Below are 25,444 nucleotides of genomic sequence, written 5' to 3'. Positions count from 1 at the left end.
GGACACATTAGTTCCTAGTTTTGGTCCCTCAAAAAGGACAGAGCAGTCTTGAGACAACAGCTTTAACAAATATATACACCCTTCCCCAAATAATGTGTTTATTGTCACAGTCTAAGGCCGTTTGAGATAAAGAAATCCAATAGGGGTACACAAACCTAAAGCTTGGGATGTAACAAGTAAACAATAACTCATATTATAAGAGATGGAGCTGGGTGAGTCAAGTCTTCATTCACATGATACAGACATGGAAAGTGAGTCATTGGTGAAATTATTGAGACCTAAAAACATCTTATGGGCAGTGGTGATCTGGACATATTTTCTCAAGATGCATTATGCCAACGCCTGTCACACCCAGAGTGGACACACCATAGACTGCATAGGGACACACACACACACACACACACACACACACACACACACACACACACACACACACACACACACACACACACACACACACACACACACACACACACACACACACACACACACACACACACACACACACACACACCACTATTATGACAACGGCCATCCCCAACCGGCAGCCTGACATAACCTCAATGCTCAAGCCCCTGTGTGCGTGTCCACAGGAGCTCCACCCCAAACACTGCCTGCATTCCCAGCTCAGTCAAGGCCAAAAATACACCCCTTCTCCTCCCCCACCCTGTCAAAAGGGAGAAAATGAAGACGCTTCAAACTAAATACACAAGTATGCACAAAGAGCAACCACAGTGAATATAAATAATCAAATCATAACAGGAACATTGTTTTGGTGATGGTGAAATAGGATAACAAAAGTAGTACTGTATATCGATCATTACATTTTCCCAGAACCCATTGTGTTAGCCATTATTAGATTTCAATACAGCAGAACGAACTGTACTTCAAAGCCATAGCATGCTAGCTGTTCCCATAGACTACCAGGCATTGTGCTAACGCTAGCTGGCAACTTCCTTCAAACTGCACACAGAGACATAAAAATGGTATCAGAGTTCATCTGACTCTGGAGAGGTAGATAATAATCTCCATGTATCCCTTTAATAGAAATGGAATTCTTAGTCCTTTAAAAAAAAAACATGTATAACCGTGAACAACTTCTGACATCATTGAAATAAATCATCAGAATCACTAGAAAGTAGAACCAAAATCAGTAACCCTATGAATGTGAAATTCAAGGTCGTAGCAGCATGACAGGCACCGGGACCCACTTGTAATGCACAGCTCCCCTTCTAGGGCTTGCGTGTATGATAAAGCTATGCCTTATGCCTATAATTGTTTGATCTCTACATCTGAGCGGCCGGAACGTGTCTGCACTTTCAGGAAGAGATTAGCTCAAATCCACACACACACACACACACACACACACACACACACACACACACACACACACACACACACACACACACACACACACACACACACACACACACACACACACACACACACACACACACACACACACACACACAGCTTATCATCATGCCGAAAACTAGCAGCTTATCTTTCCCGACAGGCTAGCCTTTGAAGTAGGAATGGGCATTTGACATTTTCTTTACTGTTCGAGTACTCGCATGATTTTTCTTCTTACCCCAAGTACTCAAATAAAAAATAATTAATATTTACCTACCTACCTACCTCCTCCGTTCAAAAGTTTGGGATCACTTGGAAATGCCCTTGTTTTTTGTCCATTAAAATAACATAAAATTGATCAGAAATACAGTGTAGATATTGTTAATGTTGTAAATGACTATTGTAGCTGGAAACAGCAGATTTATCTGGAATATCTACAAAGGCGTATAGAGGCCCATTATCAGCAACCATCACTCCTGTTCCAATGGCACGTTGTGTTAGCTAATCCAAGTTTATCATTTTAATAAGGTTAATTGATCATTAGAAAACCCTTTTGCAATTATGTTAGCACAGCTGAAAACTGTTGTTCTGATTAAAGCAGCAATAAAACTGGCCTTCTTTAGACTAGTTGAGTATCTGGAGCATCAGCATTTGTGGGTTTGATTGTAGACGCAAAATGGCCAGAAGCAAAAAACGTTCTTCTGAAACTTGTCTATTCTCATTCTGTGAAATGAAGGCTATTTCATGCGAGAAATTTCCAAGAAACTGAGGATCTGGTACAATGCTGTGTGCTACTCCCTTCACAGAACAGCGCAAACTGGCTCTAACCAGAATAGAAAGAGGAGTGGGAGGCCCCGGTGCACAACTGAGCACAACTAAGTACATTAGAGTGTCTATTTTTAGAAACAGATGCCTCACATGTCCTCAACTGGCAGCTTCATTAAATAGTACAACAAAACACCAGTCTCAATGTCTACAGTGAAGAGGTGACTCCAGATCATAACAATGCCTAATGTATCCTAACCATTACTAACTAATGTATCCTAACCATTACTAACTAATGTATCCTAACCATTACTGATAACAAATCCTAATCCATTTCGTTACATAGGGCATTTATAGGCATTTCATTTTGTAGGCCTAAACAGAGCTTATGTGAACACAATTGAGTGAAAGAGACACGGAGGGGAAAGGGAATTTAGGGAGAAGAACGGCTTGGTTTCTTTTTTGGTTGTACCCCGCAAAAGCACATGTACAAATGGAACACTAGAGTTTAATCAAATTAACGTAATCTTCAAGACAAAATTTTACTTGCCTGTTCGGGCAGTCACAAAGCACATTCCACCAAATAGTTTTGCGGTATTTGAAAAACAAACAAACATGTAGTAATCTCTGGTTAAAGATTGAGCTTTGACATCCGTTCGACTACTCATACCCATCCTTACTTTGAAAAGATACAAATAAAACGAACGGTAGTGTTAGAAAAACCCAAACAAGTGCAGTTGGATTCATATTGCATTGGGGTGATTGTGTCAAGACATCGTTCTATTGCTTCAGTATTTAGTGAAGGCTCTGCCAAATATGCCCAGCTCCATTTAAAAGCTTTAATAGCACAAATGGTTTCCTCCAACTCGGCATAAACAGTTCCATACGTACAGCCCACTTATGGTGAGAGAGGGAGCATGATGTGACAGGATCCAGAAAAAGACCTAACACCCTTCCCATCGCCCTCCAATGTCAGCATGTAGTGTCAGATCACTTCCTGGGCCACTGGTATGAATGACAGCCGCATACGAGAATGACTTCCCTGACCCCCGTATTCAACGCCATCTCCACCACCCGGCTGTGTCCGTTTCTCTCTAGTTCGCATAGTTGGGGCGACTGTATCTGCCCCCTTGCCTATCTAGTGACTGGGACACCAAGTTAACAACCCCAAAACAACAATATGAGTATTAATATGAACTATCTTTTCATGTCAGAGGGAGGAGGAGCAGCTTTGAGATCAGTCAATCATTAGCGTTGTGCCGTCCCATCCCATCCCATCCCAAGGACTAGAGCACGTGCCCAAATCAGTGGGCGAATTGCCACATATTTACAATACACACAAGACTGGCGTCTCTGGTCTGTTTGGAAATGCCTGGCCTCTTATTGTAACAATTGTACCCAGAAAAAGATATGAGAGAGAAGAATGTTTGTGTCCTTTCTGCTACTGAGTGTGTTGTTGGATAGTTATATTTGTCCTGTTGAGCAAGTCTATAGCAGGAATAAATACCAAAAGGGCAACATTCCTGTGGTGCTCACGAGATAGACATTCTGATGAATCATCCTGTGGTGCGACAGGGACTGGGAGACTAGTCAGGATTAGTGATGTACAAATATGACAATTTTGGCCGATACCGATATTTTCCTTGCCAAAAAACCTGATACCGATAACCGAGATTTTAAATTTGACCGGCTTTTTAAGCATTCTAGTACAGTTAAATAGTTAACACACACACACACACGGACGCAGTGGTCTAAGGCACTGCATTTGCATCTCAGTGCAAGAGGCGTCACTACAGTCGAATCCAGGCTGTATCACATCCGGCCGTGAATGGAGTCCCACAGGGCGGCGCACAATTAGCCCAGCATCGTCTGGGTTTGGCCGGGATAGGCTGTCATTATAATAAAGAATTTGTTCTTAACTGACTTGTCGAGTTAAATAAAGGTTACACACACACACACCATCAAAACCTATTCCTTTCACTTACTTGCTGTTTCATTAATTTGTTCAGTCGTTTCATTCTCAACCAGGATTTCTATGGATCACTGTCTGGATCTCTGCTATGGAACACCGTTTGTGTCTTTGCGTGTCAAATAAGCTTGTTGACCAATCAGGACCTGAATATGACTGCACGTCACTTAATAATTTAACACGTTCATACATTTTTCTACGTAGTCATTACACATTGATTACACTATCCTCGTATTTCATATATCACAACGATTCGTCGATATGTGTGCTACGATGCTGGTAAAGTCGTCTCGCGCACACCTACAGTACTGGTCATAAAATAAAACTAGCTAGCTCATGGATGCAAACAATGTTCTTCCCCAAAAACATAACAAAACAAAATATTCTGTTTCTGTAGCTATAATTAGCTCTTCAAAATAAAAAAGTATGGCATAAACCGCAAATTGCACTATTGTGCCTTATTGTGGCTAGCTTCACAACACATAACCCGGTCCGGTCAAGCCTCACTAGCCAGATGAAGCTAGCTGGCTGCTTATAACGTTAGCTTTGGGCAACAGGGTTAAGTAGCTGGCTAGCTATTTATTTTCATAAACTGAAATTCAATTTCAATAGGCGAACAACAAGTGGCAACCTAGCTAATACTTACTTACAAGGATTCCTAAGTCATTGCTAAGAATATTGAAAATGACTGCAGTTTCTACTGGTCATTGTTTTCAGGCTGGTTGTATTGGTACTAGCTAGGTACCAAGCTAAAGCTGGCTACCCAAGAAGTTGCGGTGGAACAAATGATGCTTTATTACCAAAGCAGTATTGTAAACACATCGTTCGTGGCCGGTGTTTGCAGACTTTTTGTACAGCTTTGAAAGTGCTACTGTATCTTTTGTGACATGCAATGAGCCAAAATGGCGGTCCATAGTATGCATGTCCTGAGGATAATAGCAGTGACGCCATTACTGTGTAACTCCGGTAGGGCAACATCTGAAAAATAGAGCACTTGGTAGTGTGTACCGGTGCTCGACCACTCAGTGAAAGCCAACATCATCCACGACAGAGAACGGTTGATTGTCAAGGGCAATCTTGGCTTTAATGGATTTCGCCTTTGAGTTGTCTCGCTGAAATGTTCTTACACTTTCAAAATGACTGCTAGACTTGTTGACTGCGAGATCCACACAGCAGACATTGTGGGCTAGGTTAGGAATGTCGTGTAGCACAAAATTTTACGTGGCGTCATTACGTCATGTACCTACATTACACGTCAGCTTTGACATCGGTTTGGTCAGGGATGAGTTGATGAGCGAGGTGAGGTAAGGGGAGAAGGTCTTGGTCTGGAGAAGAGAGGAGGGGATAGGGTCTCCATTTTCATCTGGAGAGAGAGGGGAGAAAGAGGTCAGAGCATAGGGTAGGGGCAGTGTGAGAGAACCAGCGGTGTCGTTTGACTTAGCAAACGAGGAGCACATCGGCGTTTAGCTAGACATCGCGCCGATACCGATGTTGGCATTTTTAGCTAATATCGGCCGATTCCGATATGTTCACCAATATATCGTGCATCCCATCGTCAGGATCGAGGGAAAGATGAACGGAGAAAAGTACAGGGAGATGCTTGATGAAAACCTGCGCCAGGGTGCTCAAGACTGGGGCAAAGGTTCACATTCCAACAGGACAACAACCCTAAGCACACAGCCAAGACAACGCAGGAGTGGCTACGCAGGAGCGGCTTTGAATGTCCTTGAGTGGCCCAGCTAGAGCCGGACTTGAACCTGATCAAACATCTCTGGAGAGACCTGAAAATAGCTGTGCAGCGATGCTCCCCATCCAACCTGACAGAGCTTGAGAGGATCTGCAGAGAAGAATGGGAGAAACTCCCCAAATACAGGTGTGCCAAGCTTGTAGCGTCAAACCCAAGAAGACTTGAGGCTGTAATTGCTGCCAAAAGGTGCTTAAACAAAGTACAGAGTAAATGATCTGAATACTTATGTAAAAACCTGTTTTTGCTTTGTCATTACGGGGTATTGTGTGTGGATTGATGAGAAAAAAAACTATTGAATCCATTTTTAGAATAAGGCAGTAACGTAACAAAATGTGTAAAAAGTGAAGGGGCCTAAAACATTTTCGAATGCACTGTACATTCTGATGAATCATCCAGGAGTGTACATTCTGGTGAATCATCCAGGAGTGTACATTCTGATGAATCATCCGGGAGTGTACATTCTGATGAATCATTCATGTCTGTGTAGTCAATGGAAAACAATCCTACATGGGAAAAAAATCTAACACATATTGTGTTCCGCACATAGGATACTGTGTTTTCACATTAGGTTCATGAACTACATATTCATTCATCCCTACATCATGAAAACACTAGCATTCCAACTTCCGGATGTGCTTTAACATGGATGTAACATAACAACCTCATGATGAGTCTCAGGTAGACCCTGCTGTTACAGCATATGGTTAAAATTATACCTGTGGTGAGGGGTTTGTCAGAATGGGTGCTCACAAAACACACAAACTCTCCCAGAGGGAGTGCAGTTAAACTGTGAATTCTGGCGCACTGATGTGAACTTCACCACTGTGGCTCCATGTTTTTCTGCTGGCTGGCAGGCTCTAAGATGCTTTGATGGCTTAACCAATGGGGAAATGTAAGCAATAGCCCAGGAACATCTGTTGGGAGTATAATCTGCAGGGCAAATCCATTGTCTTTAAATCTCTCTGCAGACACTCACATGGGATGCCTTCACACATTCTAGAATGAATGGAGAACGAGTGGTAAAGAGGAAAGCCTCTTAGTGATGAGAAACAAGTGGCTAGCCATGTCAACCAGGAAGAACTGAACTTTGCTCAGTGCTTTGTGCCAGTTTGAAAAGGGACTCCGTTCCCCTGTGGTCAAGCTCTTTGTAACTCCATGTTGTCACTTGTCAAACAAATTAAGCCAACTCTCATCATTTTCACAATGTTACAGAAAACGTGACATTAAAGTGATTGTTTTCTGCATCTTACACCGATCTTAAATTATGCTATACTTTTTTGCATTGCAATTTCAGAAAATGTCAATAGTGGAATGATAGCGTTTCACAATATTACTTACCCACCAGTGTTGTGATTGGCTGTGATTACTCCCCTATTGATTTCTCCCGCAGGAGCGGCCTCTGTTGTCAAAATGGTAAAGCTGTTCTGACTTTGTGGCTGTGTTATGTAGTGGAAATCGCTCTGTCATTTCCTGTCTCCTAAAATTCTACAATGTTCGCTCAATTTCAGTTTATGCGAGAAAACAAGCACGGAATAGTATAGGGAATCATTGTACCATCTAAATCGCTGTGAACTATATTTTGTAACACCTTTATTAATCAGTTTCTTACTTCGAGAGAAGTTCCGAGTGCGGTCAGACTCAGCAATCAACTGTTTCGTAAAGAACTTGCTAAACCAGTTCAGAGAACTTCAGAGTAAGAAACAAATGAAACATTGGGGTTAAAAAGTCAGAACTATCCCTTTCAAATGCTAGCTCCCAACTATCGACATCGGTCAAACGAAATCCCACAATTTTAAACCATCCCCTGAAGTAATACAGTGTCAACAGGTTGCTACCACAGAGACTAATAGCATCCTTAAATAAAGCAGTGGTAGATTTAGAACAGCAACATGAGCTAGGCTAGAGACTGGTCTAGAGACAGCATGGCTACTCTGGCCCGCCAGCTCCAGATCCGAATTCCATCCCACATTCCATTGGAATTCCGCTACGATTCCAGGAGAGGGAGAGAGGGAGGGCTCTTTTTTGGGCCCCTTGTCACTGGCAAAAGGGAGAGGAACACACCAATTTTATTTATTCCCGAAGGCTTGAAAGAATGTAAGGGAACCGATTGGAGAATCTCGGTTGGCATGTTGACGGAAAATAGCGGGCAATCTACACAACCAAGCAGAAACAAGGTAGCAGAGGAGGAATGTCAAGCAGTTGAAAATGACAGCTATATACTTCCCTCTGGGGTAAAAACCCTAAAAATGTCACTTGTAGACAAATAAGTCTGGTGCAGTTGAATCTTCTGGTGTCTCCTTCAAGCCCTTCAGCATCTTTTGAAGTAGACTACTACTGTTCCAAAGTCATGTTGCTCTTTTGTGACTCTTCCAACAAACTGATAGGAAGTCAGCCAAACAATGTTTGGAATAAAAAATAAGAATAAAAAAAACACATTCCACTTTTCATCAGGGATGCTTTGGAGAAAACAATACTGAATTTTTGTTGGCTTTCAGTGGGGGAGGTCTGAATAGGAAGTATTCCTTCACTTCAACCAAGTGCATTCTTCACCATCTGCCCACAGCTTATTTGGCTCAGAATCATATCCAGATAGAGATATGACACGGTTGATTCTAAAAGTCGTGCGAAACAGGTGTTGCACTACAACTAAATTACCTTGGCTAAGATTATGTTTACGAGATCAAAGTAACTGAGTTGGTTCACACCATCTTAACAAAGCCATGGTCAGCTCAGGCGATACAACATCCTCCCTGCATGCTTGCTGAGGAAATGCCAGTGAGTTAGTGGAATACCTCTTTTGTGGAGCCACTTAGTTTTTAATCCAATTAGACTGTGAAACCACAGCATTCTTGGGAGTTGTGTGCTCTCAGAAAACGCCTGTGTCAAACTAATTGTGGTAACATTTGTGACCTGCACTCGCGACAAGGCCGCCGGGCCAGGCAGGCAGCCCGGTGGAGCTGAAGTCATCAAAGGAGAGTTAACCAGGATACTTTTTTTTTATTTAACCTTTATTTAACTAGGCAAGTCAGTTAAGAACAAATTCTTATTTACAATGACAGCTTACACCGGCCAAACCCGGACGACGCTTGGCCAATTGTGCGCCGCCCCATGGGACTCCCAATCACAGCATGTTTGTGATACAGCCTGGATTCGAACCAGGGTGTCTGTAGTGACGCCTCTAGCACTGAGATGCAGTGCCTTAGACCAGCCTGGTTCAGCCATATGATAAGAGAAAGGCCCTGTTACAATCGGAACGGATACAAGGGACACCCCCAAATCACAAAGAACTTTTGCAAAGATATCGTCAATTCTGGTTTTCATTTTCAAATGATCACGTTCAGTCAAATTTGTGAGTTCTAGAAAGCACTAAAGAAAACTCAGGCCTGAATTGCATGTGTGAACTGTGAACATGACAGGTCTGTGTGTGTCAAAGCGCATCAGGAAGTCAAAGTTGCCTGGTTTTGATAGCACGGTTGTGAGGAGGAATTGAGGAAAATTCCAAAGGCTAGCATAATGCTGGAGAGCTTGTTCCCAGATGTGTGTATAGACTGGGTGGTAGCTTGTAAACCAGTGGAGGCTATTCAAAGAAGGAAGGGGAGGACCTTCCTCAGTAAATAAAATTTAAAAAAAATTAAAAACATAATTGCTATATATATATATAGCAATTATGTTTAAAAAAAATTATAATAATTAAATTTACTGAGGAAGGTCCTCCCCTATAATACAATGTGGTGAGTAGTTGACTCAGAAAGACAATAGTTGGACAGTTTTGAACAAATTAATTAATTCAAGACTGTGTGTAGTGGTTATGATATGGTTCGGGAAGGTTTTTTCGCCTGGTCACATACAGCTGATGTGTTGTGCATTGAAGTCCACAAGCGAAGAGAAAAGGTGAGAAGAGAGCGCATTGATGCGTGAAGGAATACAACATGGCTGCTATGAAAGTTAATTGTGATCGGGGGTGTATTCATTCTGCCGATTCCGTTCAAAAGTTGATTAAATGGAAGCAAACGGAACGAGGATAAATGTACATTAATTTGTATTTTCAAAAACTAGTTTGCAACTGTTGGACTAATTATTACACCCTAAATCAACTAGATACAGGCAACAGTGTGCAAGGCGGTATTGAATGTGTGCACCTACAATTGTAAACTTTCATTCATAGGCTAGGTTGTAGCAACCTCATGATGGGTATAGGGAAAATGATATCATGTAGTAACCTAAACCTATCGCTGTTACATTGAACTGGGTGAATGGAATATGAATGACAGTCATATAATATGCTGTAAATAAGGCCATGCTCATGAAAAAAAATATGTTTTTGTCTTCCCTCATCTTACAACAGTACCGACCTCCACTGTTGTCAACACATAGGTGTTGGGGACAGGCCCTCTGAAAAATAGGTTCTGTACACCGCACTGAATGTCTGTCACAACAAAAACAATGCCTCTAAGCCTAGCTATCTGGCCACTGTAGCTAGTAACGTTTAAATGACAACGGATGTTTCCATGAAGCAAGCCTGTTGAGAGTCAATGTAGTCACAACAGCTAGCTAGTTAGCATATCATGCTAACTGTTTCGATAATGTTAGCAAGCTAGCTAAAACTCTATCCATCTATAGGCTGTATGTGATAATAGAGTGAATTCAAATTGTTGCTCGGTCATCTTGCTAGCTAGTTCTCTAGCTGTGGCCATCTGGCTAGTATCAACATTAGCATTCTACAACAATAGCAGCATTAGCGCAGCTAGCTAGCTAGCCAACATTGGTTATAGACAATAAAGCAACACACAGGGACATGCATTACGAAACAATGCTACTACCACCTTCTGGTTTGGAGTGTTTTAACAAGGTTGAGCAGCTGACGACCTTAAGGTCTTGACTGACGAAACTCTGTTCAGGAGGTGCCAAGTACTGTGAGCAAGCAAACTTTAGACAATCCTACCAGAAAGTTCTTTTTTACAGCCTTGTTTGCCAGAGCACTACAACAACACTGCAGATGGTAGGACCTGGGGCAAGCTAAATGCTAAAATGGCATCTAACAGTCAGCAGAGAATCTGGTGGGAAAGTTGACACTTTACCATCTTTAGAGTGAGTAAGTATTGTCTATGTGCAAGAGATTGCTACAGAACAAGCCCATTTGGTTGTTTAACAGTTTAAACAAGGCCTTATAACTTGGCTCCCATGTAGTGATCCTTCCTCAATTCAAACTAAGTATGATGTAACTGAAGTGGACGATTATAGATGTCAATAAGCTGTCCGGTTATGGCATTTACGGGAGGAGAAAATGTTACAGGGCTGCTTCAGGAACCAGAGAACCTGATGCATGCAGCCTTGGGACCATGATATGAGCAGTGATGAGAATTCCACATTCTTGCACTTTCATTCCCACAGTGAAACAGGAAGTTGATATGCACGTCCTCCTTCATGTTTACGTCGACTGATGTCTGCAAAGACGCAAAGTTCAGCCTCGAGCAAACTATTTTCAACTATATTATATAACAAAGTATTTAGATACTTTGAGAGGGTAAAGTATGGCCATGATATTGACAAGACAAGAACATAAATTGTATTTCTGTCATGGAAAAAGGCGCTTCATTCCAAACTAGAAATAAAAGTAGGTTTGTAAATTCAATTACAGATGGTTACAGACTTAATTCAATATTCTAGTCAACAAATGTAGGCTATTCATGTAGATATTCTGAGAACTACCGTAACAGCGGAGTGTGTGTTTAAATGACATGGCAGCTGATTCTCAGCTGAATCCTGAAAAAATGTTTGAAATAAATGTCTTAATCTTGAAAGATGATTTCTAAAGCACAGGAAAACATAATGAGATGCCAATATCTTCAGTTTTTCAATCCTGTTATTAAATAATAGTCCAGTTAGTGAAGACAATACCTTGTAAGGGGAAGACAAGGTAGGGCTACCAGTGGTATTGGGTGGGGGCCACTCTTACATTCCCAGTCAACTAAACAGTAGTAAACAGAGAGATTCCTTTACACACGTCCACTCGAGAGTTCGATCAGATCAGCATCTGCGTGCTAACAACATACTCTATGTCAAACACAAGCTAACATTATAGTGGTGAGAATGACAATCTTTCCATCTGTCAGGTCTAGACAGAAGACAACACAGTCACTTGACAGATCACAGAGGCAGGCAGATCTAATGTAAGCAATGACACAGCTAGCGAGCTATGCCAAATATCTGCTAGAGTGTGTACTGTACGCCTTGCTAGACACTGAAGGGGAACCCGACCGTACACCTAGGCTGAGTGACTTGGTGTAAAAGAGAGATCTCGTATGTGTTCCCATCCAGTGGCTCCTATGTAGACCATGAGGAGGGTCAAGTTTTATCCACCACCACATGATTGACAGCGTGTTGTTCAACATCCAGTAACGGCAGGTCATCTTGTCATGTAGGCTTTCTGCCGGTAAGGTAAAACATCATTCTTGGAAGCCAGGGGGTAATGAAAAATAATATGAACAAAAACTTACATACGAGAATACAGTAGTTAGTCTGAGGGCAATTCTGACACTACCAGGAAACAATGTATCCAGTCCTAATCCACCTCATTATTTTAATTTAACTAGGCAAGTCAGTTAAGAACGATTTTTAATCTACAATTATGGCCTACCCGGCCAAACCCTAACCCGGGCGACGCTGGGCCAATTGTGCGCCACCCTATGGGACTCCCAATCAAGGCCGGTTGTGATACAGCCTGGAACCGAACCAGGGTCTGTAGTGACGCCTCTAGCACTGAGATGCAATGACCGCTGCGCCACTTGGGAGCCCCATTCTACTCAACTTTTTGTCAAAAACATTACAAAACTGTACAATTGTGGCCTTTATAACTACCTACTTGTTAGTGTAGCTCAACAAGCAAATGATGTAGACAAAGTGCATAAGCCCCCACAAAGCTAATGCATGAAGTAACTTTAAAATTAAAAGCGCTGCCGCTGGTTGCTTGAAGCTTAATCAAATACATTGTGTAAACGTGCACTGGAGCTTGCAGAAGGTGAACAGCAAACTCAAATCTGAGGGGGGGATGATCAGCATCATAAACGATGATCTTGGACTGACTGAACTTGCTGGCAGTTGAACACACAGTGAGCCCATTAGCAGAGTCGGGAATGCAAAACAAATGACTTATTTAGCTGGAGAAATAACAGTGCATGTTGCCTTGACCAAATTTGGCTGGCTGAAAACACTGACATGGAGCAGCCTGCGAAACACGCACACGCACACACACACACACACACACACACACACACACACACACACACACACACACACACACACACACACACACACAAAACATGAGTGAGAGTGAGCAAGGACACATACTGTACTGGCATCAATTAAATCTAGGGTTGCTTTACTTATACTGTGCAAAAAAAATCTTAAAATGCAACAATTAACTATGAGTTACAGTTCATAGAAGGAGATCAGTCAATTGAAATAAATTCATTAGGCCTCTAATCTATGGATTCCACATGACTGGGGAGCCAGGCCCAGCCAATCAGAATGAGTCTTTCCCCACCTAAGGGCTTTATTGCAGACAGAAATACTCCTAATAAATATATTAATAATATATGCCATTTAGCAGACGCTTTTATCCAAAGCGACTTACAGTCATGTGTGCATACATTCTAAATTGGTCCCGGCCCTAGCACCCCCCCAGGTTGAAGGCCGGTATATACTTTTAAAATTCTCTAAAACAACGTTAGAGGCGGCTTATGGTAGAAAATGTACTTTAAAATCTCTGGCAACAGCTCTGTTGGACATTCCTGCAGTCAGCATGCCAAATGCACGCTCCATCAAAACTTGGCATTGTGTTGTGTAACAAAACTCCACATATTAGAGTGGTCTTTTATTGTTTCCAGCATAAGGTGCACCTGTGTAATGATCATGCCGTTTAATCTTGATATGCCATGCCTGTCAAGTGGATGGATTATCTTGGCAAAGGAGAAATGCTCACTAACAGGGATGTAAAACAAATTTGTGCACAAAATTTGAGAGAAATAAGCTTTTTGTGAGTATGGAAGATTTCTGGGATCTTTTAATTCAGCTCATGAAACAAACACATTACATGTTGCGTTTATATTTTTGTTCAGTATAGCTTGCCAATCTGTTACTATACAGTACAACCAGGGATACATTTCTTAACGCTATTTATTAATTTAAAAATGTGCAATATGCAGAAATCGCTCCCCCATTTCCTGGTTGCTAAAATTCTAATAGTTTGTCTTATTTCAGTTTGTGACAAAACAAGCAATATATAATGTAGAGAATCATTGTACAATCTAAACCACTGTGAAATATATTTTCAACAACCAAAAACATTGCATTTTTAGCTGGTGTACAAAACCGAAAGTAAAAGACGCAAAAACGGTACTTAAGAACGGGAAACATAGAAATAGTGCATATAGAATGTATCCACATCTTCTTAGACTTGCTTTCAAGTCTTTTGAAAGATCTATAAGTCTATAAGTCAAATTTCTATGTTTATTTTGGTGAGCTCGCCCAAAAAGTGACATATTGCAGCTTCAAAGCTATTTATTAAGGCTGTTTTAGAAGGCCATGGTTCAGCCAAAACGGCCACAATGTGCTCTTCCCAATGTGAGCATGCCTCAAAAGGTGGGGCCAAATTCAGAGGAGCCAATAGTGGCAGTTATGGCACATTTGAATTCTGTTGTTGATGTCTGTAAACAGGAAGTTGCCTCACTGTGTACAATGATGTCATAGTGCTTAGTCCACCTTTTAACAAAGTGACCTGTAAATGTAGGTGGTACAGAGTGGATATCAAAAGATGGATGGGAGCAGTCCTAATACTCTTTTATTGGCTGTAAAGGTTCCACATGACTTTCCTGTTGACGTTGCCAGTCTCCCGCCCACGGGGCTTCCTCAGGGGAAGCTCTGAATGGCTGTCCAGGGAGAACATCCTGAGGCCATGTGGTCACTGTGCCAGGGGTCACTGTGGATCTGACTTCAGAAAAGGACTAATGGCAGAGACCAGCTGGGACAATGCAACAGCATGAACATCCCTTCACTTTGCAATGTTCCCCTTCCATTATTGAAATGAGCTACTGAGCTAACTCTGTCTTGCTCTTACATCTTACAAAATATTTGGCTTCAATTGATCTCAAATGGGTTGTAATGGAATATTCTAGTTTGTGAGGATGTAGCATCAGAGAAACATGACAGTGATACATTTGATACATAGTTGCATTGTCTTGTAAAACCTACCTTTTCTCTGACTCATGCACTCAGTTGGTTGACGTCACATATACAGTAATTCCCCGAGAGGATACGTATAATTGGGCTATTCAGGAAGACATCCACCAGCCGAGACGGTGCTTTAGGAAAATACCAATATGTTATCTTTCACCTGCTTTGAATAGCCAGAAGTGATCATGGTAGGTGTAATGCAAATACAAAAATCACTGGATATGAGTAGCAGTACAACTCAGTCAGCACAATGAGAAAAAAAAAAATGTTGTAAACAGACATTCATTCACTCTGCACCAATGGGGAGTTTGGCAAACACTATGAAACACCACTGTTTTAGACCATTCAAATTAAGATCAGCTATGAAATATACAAACGTTCAATTTTGGCCCACAATGCAATAGTCCTGTACTTCCACATTGCTATTTTCATAAATAGATCTTCACTGTTGAATTTGATTAGATATTCAGGTTCTCAAAAAAGGTCATGCTCACTTCCATCATTTTGAGCAGCCAGCGTTTGAAATACACATTTCCTGTTCTGGTATAATTCACAGTGGATTCAAATGGCCGTTGTGAGAGATCATAAATTTTTGCCTTGAGTTAATCTTTTTTCCCTCCATAGTTATACACAATCTTAACTTGCAAAGCAACAGCCAGGGCCAGCATCGACTGTGCCTTTTAATGTTGAGATATGGCTGGATAGATTTCATACATTTTCTTTAACAGTCTGCAAACTGTCCAAATGATATGTTTGGGTATTCTGCAAAAGATGATTGGGAGTAACATTGTCTCAGTAGAGTCTTTTGCCAAAACAGAAGGTGAGACTTTAAATGATGAAAAGGGGAAATTAATCACAAAACATAGCAGATCAGATCTTGTTCCCTCGCCCATACTTGTTCTCTCTTTCTGTTCCTCCGTATTACTCTCATCTATTCATCTCTCAGGTTTTCTTATTTGGTCTCTGAGATTACCAAGAACCCTTCCTTCTTAAGGTGTCGGCTAACATGGCAACTTCAAAAAGATTCCTGGCCTAAATATAACATTTAACTGCAAGACCCATGCTGCTTAGGAGTCTAGACATCTACCGTGATACCTACGCTCAACGGTAACACGCCTATTTAAACCAAGGGAGCCTGTCCATTTGTATGTGGTTGGAAGATTTTTTATTTTTTATTTTATAGTGATGATGAAAAGATTGATACAGTTGCATATTGCAATATTATATTGATATGACTTCAATTATAAAAAATGTTTTTTTTAAATGGTAAATGTTTTGCTACGGTAGGTTTTGCTAGCAAGCGCTAGTCGGCTGTACCGGCAACAAAACTCCAATATTTTTAATCCTATAGCTTGTTCTCAATCTTCTTTTTAAATATTGAGCCAGCCTGTTTTTAGGACTAATTTCCCTGACTGACCAAAACTAGTTCTCATGCTGTCTCTTATCACTCTGCAGGAGACATATAGTGAGCAATTAGTTTGGAACATCAAAATCACAATAAAATCCCAGGATCAATTCACAATACATATGGAATCGTGACAATAGCAATACATATCGTATCGGCACCTAAGTATCATGATATTATCGTATTGTGAGGTCCCTGGCAATTCCCAGCCTTATAATTTTACGGAGTAAATATTTTTATATTTAACTAGGCACGTCAGTTAAGAACAAATTCTTAATTACAATGACAGCCTACCGGGGGTACAGTGGGTTAACTGCCTTGTTCAGGGGCAGAACGGCAGATTTTTACCTTGTCAGCTCGGGGATTCAGTCCATCAACCTTTCGGTTACTGGCCCAACGCTCTAACCACTAGGCTACCTGCCTCTTAACCACTAGGCTACCTGCCTCTTAACCACTAGGCTACCTGCCTCTTAACCACTAGGCTACCTGCCTCTTAACCACTAGGCTACCTGCCTCTTAACCACTAGGCTACCTGCCTCTTAACCACTAGGCTACCTGCCTCTTAACCACTAGGCTACCTGCCTCTTAACCACTAGGCTACCTGCCTCTTAACCACTAGGCTACCTGCCTCTTAACCACTAGGCTACCTGCCTCTTAACCACTAGGCTACCTGCCTCTTAACCACTAGGCTACCTGCCTCTTAACCACTAGGCTACCTGCCTCTTAACCACCACTAGGCTACCTGCCTCTTAACCACTAGGCTACCTGCCTCTTAACCACTAGGCTACCTGCCTCTTAACCACTAGGCTACCTGCCTCTTAACCACTAGGCTACCTGCCTCTTAACCAACCACTAGGCTACCTGCCTCTTAACCACTAGGCTACCTGCCTCTTAACCACTAGGCTACCTGCCTCTTAACCACTAGGCTACCTGCCTCTTAACCACTAGGCTACCTGCCTCTTAACCACTAGGCTACCTGCCTCTTAACCACTAGGCTACCTGCCTCTTAACCACTAGGCTACCTGCCTCTTAACCCCCACTAGGCTACCTGCCTCTTAACCACTAGGCTACCTGCCTCTTAACCCTGCCTAGGCTACCTGCCTCTTAACCACTAGGCTACCTGCCTCTTAACCACTAGGCTACCTGCCTCTTAACCACTAGGCTACCTGCCTCTTAACCACTAGGCTACCTGCCTCTTAACCCCTAGGCTACCTGCCTCTTAACCCCTAGGCTACCTGCCTCTTAACCACTAGGCTACCTGCCTCTTAACCCCTAGGCTACCTGCCTCTTAACCACTAGGCTACCTGCCTCTTAACCACTAGGCTACCTGCCTCTTAACCACTAGGCTGTGTTCAAGATATCAACAACAACAAAAAGTTCTCCATTGCAATATTTCTCTCCTGCTTGTATTTACCATTTGAGTGAATGAAGCCCTTCAGTTTGTTTGGAGAATGTCAAAACATTTAGAGAGAAAACATTCTTGAGAACATGCATACTTGCCATGGTCAACGGGATTACTCACCTGTACAAACGCCTGTCAAACAACCATTCAGTCACATGCTGCCGTGTCAAATGGGTGCTTCGAGCACATCTTGGAGGCAAAACGTATGTGACCTTAGCAGTTTTAATTTAAGACAAGTTAGAGTTAGAAATGGTGTACCAACAGGAATAGAAGTAATGTTGCACCACCACAAGGGCGGTTGTACCATTTTAAACTGCCATTTCTACAGCAAAAGAAATACCACAATATTTTAGCTGGCAAGCACCCTTACACATTATCTTGGAGCAGTGGAACCCTTGAGTGATTCCAACAGCTCGGCCTAGTCTAGAGCCATGTCTCTCCCTTGGGAAGTTAGTTATGTTTCCTGTCCATAGGATTAAAGATATTTCTGCAGTAGGAGCTCATTGCTATAAATGCCCTAAAAATAACTACATTACACATCCATAAGTTTAAAATAAAACATGTAGTTATGTGATGAGTGAATGCAGGGCATTGGGTTTGATGCCTCTTAAAGATGCTGCAGTGGACAGGAGAATCATCAATTACTATTAACTGCTGAAGAATGTGTTGTTAGGCCAATATATAGGTCCTTGGAGATGCTCAGAGACATTTGTTGTTTGTATGAGTAGGTCCCTGTGTAGGAGTAGGTCCCTGTGTAGGAGTAGGTCCCTGTGTAGGAGTAGGTCCCTGTGTAGGAGTAGGTCCCTGTGTAGGAGTAGGTCCCTGTGTAGGAGTAGGTCCCTGTATAGGAGTAGGTCCCTGTATAGGAGTAGGTCCCTGTATAGGAGTAGGTTCCTGCCAACATGACAGGGTCTAGGCAAGATGGGAGCCATGAGATGAGAATAGTCAGACCCCAGATATGTTGAGAGACCAGAGTAGCCTGGTCCCAGATATGTTGAGAGACCAGTGTAGTTTGGTCTCAGATGTTAATGCCGTATAGCAAACATCTATGGTCACCTGTTTATAAACCGATCTGGGACCAGGCTAGATCCAGAGGTGGAGCAGGGGCGCCTCCCACAGTGCACCTTTCTTGTGTAGTGTGAAGGTGCCCCTAGACACTGATCTTGGGACAGTTTAGCATTTTCCCCACTAATGGTTAAGGTTAGGATTCATGAAACTGATCCTAGATCTGTTCCTAGGCGAAACATCAGCCCGTACCCACCTCTCTGCTGCTGAGGAATCAGCAGGATCCTCCTGCAGCACCCACACACCCCTGAGGACAAAGGAGGCCTTCATTTCCCCCAGAGCCAAGTACAATACCACACAGTTGTGGCCCTCAATAGAAACCTTGTTACCCAGGGGAGAGTCTGTGGCACATGCTGCTCCTAGCCTTGCCTTTGTCTGAGGCGGAGCTGGCTACAGTCATCGGCAGTATAACGCATTGCCATTCACACTTTAATGGAGTGGCAATGGGGGCCATTGAGTAGCTTTCACTTTCAAAGCCTATATCAAAGTTGAAAAGAAACAGTGTAGCCGTTTTACAATTTCTGGGCAGAAAGTACAGGGCACATTTAGGACATAGCCCATTTCCTGGTTCTGTAACACCTGGATCAAAAATGCACTGACTGAGACACTTGCAACAGGGGCTCTATAATACAAAAAAATGTATGTACAATACATTGCTTCATGTGTGATCTCTTATGAATACCTTCAGACAAACTAAGCCATGTAAAGAATTAGACCAGTAATGGATCAGCAGACACCAGTGATGTAATTCATGATGAACATGCACAGTACATAGAAATCGAATGACTAGTAAGTGCACTTCTAGATGGCCTTGAGGCTCCATGGCAGAGGAGCAAGGTGATAGTTTAAAATGCATCCAGACTAACTTCTGATACTGACAATAGCTTTACAGGCTTAAAATAGGCATGGAAATAAAGCAGACATGCTGTTGGGCTGAATCACTCAACTCCTCATTGACAATGCACCGACTCATCTATTGAGCCTCTCTGTGTTCAATAGATACATGAAGTCCTGTTTGGCATCTAGTCTTTAATAAAGGCTTCTGTTGGCTTCTGGGCCACAGAAAAACACAAAAAAAAGTGGGCCCTTTGTTGGCTTTTTGATTTTTCCATCATAGAAACATAAAATGCCGAACATGAGTGTTATGGATGGACCATTTTCAGCTATGATGGTTAGACTACAACATCAACGTTATGTCAACGTTATGAAAAATAACCAGATAAGTACAAACATGACAACTGACATTTTGTGAAAAACACTTTTACCCTCCCTGTTGCTCAACAATGACCATTTCTTTCAATAACCTAAACGAGGCACACATTCAAAACAGAATTGAATTCACAATACAAGCACAGAGACATGATTGAACTGAATGCTCTCTCAACCACCGATTAAAGAGTAACAGACAGTGAAACAGTCGAGAGCCTCAGGCAAAACCAAGCTTCTGACACTATCAGTCACACAAGACCGACTACTGGCCTAGGCTAGCCTCAAATAAATTATAATTATTGCTGTGTCATGAGCAATTTCTCAATGGCACCCGTCCCCCTCCCCACCAACTGTCACACGGCCTCGATGAGTGACTGTGCGCTGCTCAAGGACAGTGGTTGTTGGCTTTAATAATTAGGGTCTGTGTGCACTTCCCGGCACTCTTTTTTCATTGAAACAGTTAACTGTTTAATCCAATTGATTTACTATTTGACAATTTATAGAACTCAGCATTGCACGTGTCCTAACAGTAAGACACATTGTAATAAAATCAGGTTAAGGTGTCAACACACATTGCAGAAAAAACCCCACAGAAAACGGTATAAAATAGTAGACTGTACAAAACCATAAAACTAAATGCCAGAAAAATCTAAAAGGAAATCACATCAATAACATGTTTTTTTCCTCCCCATATAGCAAGAATGTAGAAGTGCTGTTCTGTTCTGAAGTCCACTGTGTGCCTTACTGCCTTCCCAAAGAACATTTACATGTAGCAACAGGAAACATGCCCTGCCGCGTTACCTGAAAACCGCTGAGTCTAGCTAGGCCCTATCAAATCCCTCACCTGCAAGCATATATCAATCACATTAATCACGCTAGCTATTCATTGGCTCCATTTCTCCTGAGCCACATGTGTCGCCACAGCTACATAGTTTGTTCTGTCACACGGAAATGGTGACGCCACACCCCATCTTGGTGTTGGAATTCACACCCAGAGGCTGCATATTTTCTCTAGCTTCTTTGACAACTGCAGAACACACACACACACACACACACACACACACACACACACACACACACACACACACACACACACACACACACACACACACACACACACACACACACACACACACACACACACACACGAGGCCTTGAAACGTTATTGAAGAAGTTAAGGCAATCCAAACTACAACAATGGAAAAAGATTAATCAACCAAAACTAGACCATGGAACACTTATTTGAAATGTGAATCTGTGTTAGGTAGGCTTCTCTATAGACAAAGCAAGGGTGCAAAAGGCATTGGGTTACACAATGACTGCTGTTAACTACATATACAGTAGCTTGTTATTTGAAGCCAAATAGACACATTTTTATACAGGTTGGATACCATATTCTGGCTTCATGTAAAGTTTTAATAACGACCACTCAAATGAAGTAACTGTTTACAGACAGCTAACCAACTCAGGCTGGCTGCCCAGAATATGAATATAGATAGGTAGTGTTGATGACAGTGGCTGAGCCAACCAACAGTGCGAATGATACAAAGTAACACACCTTAATGTAGTCTAGAGAGTTAGGACGTGACACGGATACATTTGGCTAGGATTGTAGGCTGACCTAGTTGTATGGTTGTAGGGCAAACTCACTGCATACCAAAATGTACAGCGTGCTGTGTTTAATGCATACAAATTCATTTTTTCCTTATTTATTTACGAGCAATAGGCCAATAACTGATATGTAATGCATGTATTCATGCCTTGAGGCAATGTTTCGCTTCCGTATTTAAAACACTTCTCTAACTACAAAGTTCCAGGAAATCGAAGTAACGTTACAATGTTCAGTTTAAGTATTGTTACATTCTCGTTTCAAAATCCTTTTTCTTTTCTTCTTCGATATGAGCTACGACTAGGCTACTGCTCTGAAATATTTGTCAAGAGGTAGCCAATTCGGCCCTCAAACTATTCGAAGTGCATAACTCGGTGAAGTGTAGAGAATGGAGGAGTTGAAAACTTCAAAATCGGACTTGACGTCACGCGCAGTCAGGCATAGTTCTGAACTAAAACACGTACATTGTATCTCGACTCACCTCTTAGTTCCTCTTCCAGCGAAGATTTCCCGCTTTCAAAGGTGAAATATCGAAATTAAATCCCTTTCCCCAGCAGAAATGGTGTTCTAAATGCTGGTAAATGTCAGATAGTGATTTTTCAACTCCCTCCCTAGTCCCGTTCTTTAGAGGCGGTGGTACAAACTCCACCCTTCAGCGACTCAAAACCACAGCACACTATGATGCAGGCATGGGGCGGTGTATCAGGGGGACTCAGAACTTGTGGATTTCGTGTAAATCAACGTCAACTTTTCTATTACACCGCAACGTCACTGAATTATTTGTGAATGACACATCTAGCCTAACAAGCCCCATTTTAAAAAGTCGACTAGTTACCAAATGCAGAGATTTGGTGACATCCGTCACCTCACCCGCAAATAGATCAAGTAGTTTACTGGATTATGATAGTATAGCCACCAATTAATAGAACCTATTAGACATCATTTGAAAGGAAATCGTAACAATAGGCCATTGACCAAAGGTCCTTCACATCAGGTCTAAAACGTAACAGGTCAGCTAGGAATGTCATTTTGCGTCTGCTCTAGAAAACCGCAGAAATGCTGCCACCATTTGGTATAACAGTGCGTCTACAGGTGTATAAGTCTGTAAAATGGTGGAAAAGTTGTGCAACAAATCAAATCAAATTTTATTTGTCACATGCTTCGTAAACAACAGGTGGAGACTAACAGTGAAAGGCTTGCTTTATACGGGTCCCTTTCCAACAATGGAGAGTTAATATAAAGATGCAAAAATAAAAATAGAAAATATTGACATGGGGAATAAATACACAGTGAATAATAAGGAGTAAAAAGTAACATGGCTTTATACAGGGAGTACCGTGTCGATGTGCAGGTGTAGGAGGTAATTGTGGTAGCTATGTACATATAAGTAGGGGTAAAGGGACTAGGCAACAGGACAGATATAATAGACTGTATCAGCAGCGTATGGGATGTGTGTGGGGGGTTAGAGTCAGTGCAAGAGAGTCAGTGCAAAAAAGGATCAATGCAGATAATCCGGGTAGCCATTTGATGAGCTATTTAGCAGTCTTGTTTAGCAGTCTTATGACCAGTGGTAGAAAAAGTACCCAATTTCCATATGTACTTGAGTAAAAGTAAAGATACCAGAAAATGACCCAAGTGAGTCACCCTGTAGAATACTACTTGAGTACAAGTCTAAAAATATTTGGTTTTAAATATACTTAACTATCGAAAGTAAATGTAATTGCTCAAATATACTTCAAAATAAAAACTAATTTAAAATTCTTTATATTAGGCAAACCAGAATGGCACAATTTTCTTGTTTTTTATTTATTTACAGATAGCCAGGGGCACACTCCAACACTCAGACATAATTTACAAACTAAGCATTTGTGTTAGGTGAGTCCACCAGATCCAAGGCATTTAGGGATGACCTTGGATGTTCTCGGATGTTCTCTTGATAAATGTGTGAATTTGACAATTGTCCTGTTCTGCTAAACATTCATAATGTAACAAGTACTTTTGGGTGTCAGAGAAAATGCATGGAGTAAACATTACTTTACACCACTGCTTATGGCATGGGGGTCAATGCTGCTCAGGGTCCTGTTGGTTCCAGACTTGGTGCACTGGTACCGCTTGCCATGCGGTAGCAGAGAGAATAGCCAATGGCTTAGGTTAACACCTTGCAGTCCTGCATTATTTCAACCAAGTGCAGAGGTGACAACACCTCAGAAATCAGGATGCTTGACTTACAAATCAACCTTTGAGTAGGGTGAAAGTTTAACACCTTTTTACCTATTGGATACAGGTATTAGCATTGATGGCATTCACTGTACAGATAGGCAGATGTAGCCTGTAGTGGCATAGTTATATTTATAGACTTGTGGATTGGGCTATATTACTGATCGTTTATTGTTCAGTGTTATACTGAACCTCATCAGGTGCCATCCAACAGCAACAGGCGTTGGTCCACCCTGTTGCATGTGTGGTTTGTGTGTTGTTGAATCAGATCCAAGATCTTTTATGAAGTCACAGAGACAGCTATCACTTCATCTCCTCACCATTCTAGGTCATTAGAAGACGAGGGGATCCACATACTACCACCCCAAGGAGTAATTAAAAAACGCTAAATTGTAATATTAATATTGAATAAAGAAAAAAAGCAATCAGCAAGAGGGCATTCTAAAAATGTAATAGCCACTCCCTTCTCAAATCCCCACCAAGCCAAAACACAGGCTACACCCTCCCCAAAAGACTAGTATGAATTAAATGAGGTATAGTGCACTTTTCATTTTTCCCAACCCCCTTACTGACAGTGGCCTGACAAATTAGAAATGTTTGTTGAGGGATCTTGTGAGTGAATCTAAACATGCATAAGCCTAGGGTTTGTGAGTTTGTTATTAGCTTATAACATACGCATGAATCTATCTGAAATAAAACACACAAACATGTTGATGCCATGACATAAAATGTATAGCAGAACACATGTACTTGCACAGGCACACACGGATGGACACACACACACACAGAATGGTGTGAAGATTTACAATCGTCAGTTTTTTTAAAAGTGTAAAGGTATTAAGCTTTCCCACTATCTGGTTTTTGTTTGCTTGTGTCTTTACCTTTGAACCTTTGCACTGGAGTTCCTGTGTAATTTCCCTCCCTTGATTCTCTATACAAAACTGTACCAATTTGACCCCTATCCCCAAATTACACCCACCTTCTAACAACACTTTTGGCCCAATAAGTGATTAAGCCTTACTGGTAGTGTGGGATGAATAACACCCACCAGGTGAGAACTAGGAAGGTCATCATTCAGCCCCCAGATGGAAGACTGGCTCAGGACCCAACCAGGAACTGCTCCCACCTCTGGCCCAGGAAACTGACCATCCAGGTGGACATCATTCATGTGCTGGGTAATTTGATCCAAAATATGACAGCCAACTGACCACAGCAATAAATCACCACCACCACGAGAGAACGAGGGAGCCCCTGGAAGAAAATGGAACAATAGTGACACAGCAATGCTTCCCCACCAACAAACCCCTCTGGCCCAGGAACCACTTTGAGAAAACACCTCTGGGCCTAGGTGGAAGGCAGTGGGTGGAAGGCTTGGAGTGACTCTACTCAGACCCTTGAAACGATCTCCTGCCTCCTGGGAGCCTCAAGAGACCTCTACAGGTATGTTGTAGCAATATGAAAGAGCACTGTGG

The 25,444-nt window shown here is 41.9% G+C and overlaps 1 protein-coding gene across 3 annotated transcripts in view; it reads right to left on the bottom strand.

Annotated features, from left to right (window-relative positions):
• Nucleotides 1-22,414, bottom strand: part of tln1 (talin 1) — a 155,854-nt gene extending 133,440 nt beyond the window's left edge. For 2 of the 3 annotated variants that reach the window (XM_046290564.1, XM_046290565.1), the window contains exon 1: nucleotides 22,237-22,410. The gene's annotated coding sequence lies outside the window, so the exon portion shown is untranslated. Of the gene's footprint in view, nucleotides 1-22,236 lie in introns of all 3 variants that reach the window. The other variant, XM_046290566.1, reaches the window with a different exon arrangement.
• Nucleotides 22,415-25,444: the final 3,030 nt, after the last annotated feature.

The sequence above is a fragment of the Oncorhynchus gorbuscha genome, linkage group LG11, assembly GCF_021184085.1.
Source record: "Oncorhynchus gorbuscha isolate QuinsamMale2020 ecotype Even-year linkage group LG11, OgorEven_v1.0, whole genome shotgun sequence".
In the NCBI taxonomy this organism is placed as follows: Eukaryota; Metazoa; Chordata; class Actinopteri; order Salmoniformes; family Salmonidae; genus Oncorhynchus; species Oncorhynchus gorbuscha.
The sequence above is the reverse complement of the archived record's forward strand: the minus strand, read 5'-3'. Positions and strand labels throughout refer to the sequence as shown.